The 6,000-nt window shown below is 41.8% G+C and overlaps 2 non-coding genes across 2 annotated transcripts; one reads left to right on the top strand and one right to left on the bottom strand.

Annotated features, from left to right (window-relative positions):
* Positions 1 to 3,677: 3,677 nt before the first annotated feature.
* On the bottom strand, positions 3,678 to 3,750 carry TRNAR-UCG. The gene has a single exon. It is a non-coding gene; the product is annotated as a tRNA-Arg (tRNA).
* A 1,967-nt stretch (positions 3,751 to 5,717) lies between these two features.
* On the top strand, positions 5,718 to 5,789 carry TRNAW-CCA. Its single transcript has one exon. It is a non-coding gene; the product is annotated as a tRNA-Trp (tRNA).
* The last annotated feature ends 211 nt before the right edge of the window (positions 5,790 to 6,000 follow it).

Here is a 6,000-nt window from a genome sequence, read left to right as displayed (position 1 = left end):
CTCTCTGTAAAGCTAAAAATATTTTAAAGCAGTAGATAGAATATTTTTTAATAAAATAGGAAATTAGAAAATATTTCTGAGAATCAGATCCACTTCATTGCATGGGGCCTTTTCTCACAAGAGGAAAATCAACTTTATCTGATACTCTATGGATAATGTTTAAAAATATTTGCAAAGACCACCTCCAAAGCAAGAACATAACCCCAGGATCTCCACTTTTCTGAAACTACACAACCATTATCACAATCTTATCTGTATGTGTATGCATGTGGTTGTATTAATGTGCAAGTAGAAGATTTTGTTTTTCATCAACAGCTTCATTCCATGAACAGAAGAAGGACAGGGCATGATTGATAAACCACAGCTTATGTGCTGATGGATTGAAAATTATCTCCAGCCCAGACCTCTCTTCTGGGCTCCAGAATTGGACACAATTGTCCTAGTTATTTCTTTTTGCATGTCAATGGGCATCTCAAAAGCAATACGTCCCCAAACGAATGCTCTACCCTTTCCCCCAAAACTTGAAACTCCTCCAACAACCCAAAGTTTTGACAGGAGCACCCAGGTACCAAACCCAAAGACTCAGAAGTCCCCTTATCCGTCCTCTCTCTGATTTTCTCTCCACAGCCCACAGGTTACCAGGTCTTTGGTTCAACCTCCTAATTTTTTCTCAGATCTGGTTCTTCCTCCCAACCATCAGACCCACTTTCTTAGATAGGCTTCTAACAGTTTCTCATAGGAGTTACTGCAACGACTTCTTGGAAGTCTTTTGGCCTCCGCTCCCTTGTCCCTGAACAGATTCATTCATTTCTTCATTGTTTCAGAATTTTTATTCTGGGCACAATCTCATGCCAGACACTTGGCTAGGTGCTTCTCACTCAGTGGAGAGCAAGAAAAGTGTGGCCACTCTTCTGAGGGATTTCTAGAATAAACAATTACAGAAGTAAACACTTACCATTGAGTATGACAAGTGAGAGGTCCCCTGTGCCGTAGTAGCCCACAGGAAGAGTGTAGCTCCCAGTCATGAATATCTTAGGTGGCTGCCTGGAGAGAGTCACTCATTAGACTCCAAGTTTCACGAAGAAATATTCCAGTTATACCTTTATTACTTCTGAATGGGCAAATGGACACTCAGTAAATATATGCGGAATGAATCATGTTTAAACTCAGATCTGAAGGATGTGTGGGAGTGAGCCAGATTGGAGAGGGGAGTGGTGGTCTAGACTTAAACCTCATAGAATAGGGGAGAAATGGAAGAAAGTGCTGTCTGGCTGGAACGTTGCTTTTTGGAGGCGTACAGAGAGGGGCAGCAACGAGAGATAACACGAGAGTCGTAGTTTAGGGCAGATTACGTAGGTAGGGCTATGTCAACACTAACTGCTGTGTTCATCTGAGAACGCAAATCAGATTGGGTCCCTTCCCTCCTTTAAAGTCTTTGAAACTACTCTGTAGCCGGCGGGGAAGATCACAGATGGCATAGGAGGCCCTCATCACGGGCATCTATCTAACCTTCTCAGCTCTCTTCCTGGCCACTCTGTCAAGGGAGCCTGGACTCCTGAAGCATAAAGGATCTGCCCTTCCTCACAGGGTGCTGGTTTCTTGCTGCTGACCCTCTCTTTTGTCTCCTAGGAGCCCTGTGCTCTTCCGTCAGAGCTTTTCTTTAAACAGGACAGCTTCTGTCAAGCTTTTTTTTAAAAATTAAACTTTTATTATAAAAATTTTCAAACATTTAAAAAAATTGAAAGAATAGGGAATTATGTGTATAGCCACCACCCAGATTCAACAATTGTTAACATTTTGTCCTCTTAGTCTTATCTGCCTTTTTCTGTTGAATCATACGAAATTCATTTGAAGACATCATACCCTATACACATAAACGTGTATCGTCTAAACATGTCTCATATAACCACAATACCATTATCATAAATAAAAAAATCTAGCAATTCTTTATAAAAACATCTAATATCCTGTCCTTACTTAAATTTCTTTAATATGTCTTTTGGAGCCAGTTTCTGTTACCCGGATCCCACCAAAATTCATTCACTGTTTTGGGTTGTAATGTTTCCTTAGTTCCCTTTAGTTTAGAACAGGCTTCCAGCTTTCTGTTGATGTTGTTATTGTTTTGACATTGACTTTTTAAAAAGTCCAAGCCTCTTCTAGAATGTCCCACATTCCGAATTTGTCTCACTGATTCCTCATGGCAACTTTTAGTTTATTCCTCTAAACTAGAAGTTAAGTCTAAATGATTGGTTAGAACCCTTTGATGGCTTACATTAGATTCAGGTTAAAAATTGTGGGCTTGACACTGTGCACTTTATAAAGTACTTCACATCAGGAGGCACTTGTCAGGACACCCCACTGATGGTGAAGATAAAGTAGTGCCCCCAGGGCTCTTTCTTTTTCTCTTTGCAACTAGCAAATAATCTCGGGGTGATACTTGACCACACACATATTGTTTCCCAATAACCTATTCCTAAGGGTTTTAAGATCATTAATGCTCTTTTCCTGGGTCTATTATTTCTCTAAGGATTACAGATGGTGAATCTTCTACCATTTTCCTGCATTTGTTAGAAGGCAGTTTGGCAAATCTGTTGACTTTTTTTTGCCTTTTCCTGCAGCCCGGACTTCCCTCGGGGTTCTATGGCAGCTTCACATTTCCCCTGTTGTAACAGTCTTAGAACGCAGGTAGTACAAACTTCTATGTATAAAACAAATAAGCTACAAAGATATGTTGTACAGCACAGGTAATATAGTCAATATTTTATACTTTAAATGGAGTATAACCTATAAAAATTTTTAATTACTACGTTGTACACCTGAAACTAATATAATATTGTAAATCAACTATACCTCAACAACAAAAAATATGTACATTCAAAAAATAAAGTAAGCTGATGGACTAAGTGTCCAATGGAGAAATCTCGTTGTAAAGATAACTAAATCAACCCCATCTCCGAGGAAGCAAACTGCACCTGCAAAAAAAAAAAAAAAAAGAAAAGGAAAAAAAAGAACGCAGGTAGTTGGCGCTAAATCATGAAAGGCTGTGTCTGAGGTATTTGCACCATCGTCGAGTGGGCTGGAAGAACCTGAGAGACGTTATGCAGCTATAAGGTCCAGAATGGTTTTCACACTCGAGTGTGTATAGGACTCAGTTTTGGGTAGTTGGTTAAAACACAGATTCCTGAGCCCCACTCCCCAAATTCTAATTTTGTAGTTCAAGTGTAGTACTGAGACGGAACTGGGACTGGCTGGGAAGCCTTGCATTTCTAAGAAGCTCCCGGATGTTGCCACTGGTCCGCAGACCAAATTTTGCTGAGAGCAGACCGGGAGAACCGAGAACCGACTGTTTGGTGGATACTGTGGAGACAGAGATAAGCAGACACTGGACGGGTAAAAAGAAACAAAAACAAAGGAAAGGGTGTGGAGCGGAGGTACATGGAGTATAAAACTATCAAGATTTCTGATTACCGACTTTAAGAAAATTGTGTTATTAAGAATGATCACCATGCATGTCCTCAGGTATAACTAAGAAAATTGTTTTATTAAGAATTATCACCATGCAGGAGATTTCTGATTACCGGCTTTAACTAAGAAAAACTAAGAAAATTGTTTTATTAAGAATGACCACCATGCATGTCCTCAGGTAGTTTCTAAGTAGCAATAGATTAATCCCACAGCAACCACGAAGGGACTCGAACCCTCAATTTTCTGATCCGAAGTCAGACGCCTTATCCATTAGGCCACGTGGTCCTGCGGTAATAATGGTGCTTGGGTAATTTGTTCAAAGAAAATAATCTCAACTATAATTGTAACACTGAAATTACTATTGCAAACGAAAGCATTTCCAACGCCTCAAAAATCTTACAGTCTAGCTGGGGAAACAAATTGAACCTAACGGTCAAAAGTACTGCAAAGTTACAACCGACGTAACTACCAAGAAGTTATAACTAATAATAACATATAATAGAGTGCTTTACCTTTTGATGGAAATCAGGGAGAAAGGCCACAGCAGGGAAGGAACGCTTGAGCTGAGAGCTGAAGGAGAGGAAAAGATAGAGCCGGATTGCTTTATATACTCAGGGAACCACCGCTGCTTTGCGGTGCTTTCAGGTAAAGATTGTGGATGAAAGGCAAGAATTCACTTCTGTGCACTCCAGAAATCCCACTCAAAACAACTCTAAAACATAAATTCAAATTGAACCAAAAGTTCGGGAGAGGAGATAATAGCAACAAAATTATGTAATCTGGAGAGCCGACTGAAGTGTGATAGCTGACTTGTCAGGCCCGAGAAAGCTGAATCCTAAAGAGGTCGTGTAGGAAAAGCGAAGAGGCTATGAGATTTACACCACAGAACCTCCATCCTCACGCTCCATGCCAGGCTCAGGAATTGTCAGCAGTAGCTTCACCTGGGAACTGCCTGTTAGGAGCTGAATTGTGTCCTCGTGTCTCCCCCCCTACCCTAAATATGTCGAAGTTCTAACTCTCAGTACCTCAGAGTGTGACTTTGTTTGGAGACAGGGCTTTTAAAAAGGTAATTAAAGTAAAATGAGGTCATATGGGTGGACCCTGATACAATGACTGGTGTCCTTATCAAAAAAAGAACAGACACACAGAGGAAAGACCACGTGAAGATGCAGGGAGAAGACCGCCATCTACAAACCTGTTGACAGGGTTGTTCTTGGACTTCTAGCCTCCAGAACTGTGAGAAAATAAACTTGTTGCTTAAGCCACTCAATCTGGGGTCCTCTGCTATGGCAGCAAGCTAACACCACATTGCCCCTCCACCATCCTGGAAGAAGACTGAAAGTTAATCTTTTTTTTTTTTTTTTGAGTGAGCAAAGTTTCGGGTGGCTAGGCTGGGGCAGTATTCTCAAACTTTTCCCTGCATCACAATCAGGGAGGACTTGTTAAAACATAGAGTGCTGGGGTCTCCCTCCAGAGTTTCTGATTCTGTAGGCCTTTGGCCTGTAGGGTTTGGCAGAGGACTTGTATTGCTAACAAGTTCCCAACTGATGCACGTTTTAAGAGTCACTGGCTGGAGGAAGATCTACGAGCATAGGGCTGGTAGAAAATGGCGAGAACTCAGTAAATATTAGCAGTTTGCTTCGAGTTGCTGTGAAGTGAATGGCACGTGTACACTGTAGAGACCCGAAGGCCCACGAAATCCCACTGAGAAGTGAGGGTTTCGGGAAGACATGCCATCTACGCTAGACTTTGAGGATAAAGCAGTTTTTCACCAGGTTGAGAATGAGGTCAGGCGAGCGCTGAGAAACGAGGGGCGGGGGAGTGGGGGGCGAGGCCTGACACCGCAGGGCAGGGCAAGGCTGGTAGTCTTTTTCAGAAGAGGAGAAGTTTAGTGAATTTACAGGAAAAGTGGTAGTTCAAACATCGTGGCAATTCTTACTCCTGTTTCATTGCGGATCTAAACTCAGTACGTACACAGTTTTTCTCAAAACAGGAAAATTCCGACAAGTGTAAAGATCGAACGCGAGAAACCACTGAGTTTCCTCTACATGGAGGGAGGACTTGGGCTTTTTGGATTAATATTTAATCTGGTTAATCCCTTATCTTTTTCCACCAAGCATTAGCGAAGCTATGAATAGTGGCGAGAAAAATGATCAAATCTACCAATAAAAAGGAATAAACCTTTAGAACCTGGGGGCGAGGAGAAAGCATTATTTAAATTCTAATTTAGAAGAAAGGCCACCTTTCTCTGTGACCTCGTGGCGCAACGGTAGCGCATCTGACTCCAGATCAGAAGGTTGCGTGTTCAAATCACGTCGGGGTCAGGATCTTGGCTTGTCTTTTGGGTAGGGGGAGAAATGAAGAGCATGCGGCTTCTTTCCTCTTGGGCATGTGTAGTCGGCCTTGAGACCAGTTAAGGCTTCCAAGCCCAAGATGAGATAAAGAAGACAGAGTAGCTGCTCTGACAGAGTTTCAGTGGCATACGTTTGCCCTTAACTTGCCATTGGAATTCTAGAACGAGGACGAATTCCCCTA

The sequence above is a fragment of the Monodon monoceros genome, unplaced genomic scaffold, assembly GCF_005190385.1.
Source record: "Monodon monoceros isolate NGI ecotype Baffin Bay Population unplaced genomic scaffold, NGI_Narwhal_1 Super_Scaffold_3, whole genome shotgun sequence".
NCBI lineage: Eukaryota > Metazoa > Chordata > Mammalia > Artiodactyla > Monodontidae > Monodon > Monodon monoceros.
The sequence above is the reverse complement of the archived record's forward strand: the minus strand, read 5'-3'. Positions and strand labels throughout refer to the sequence as shown.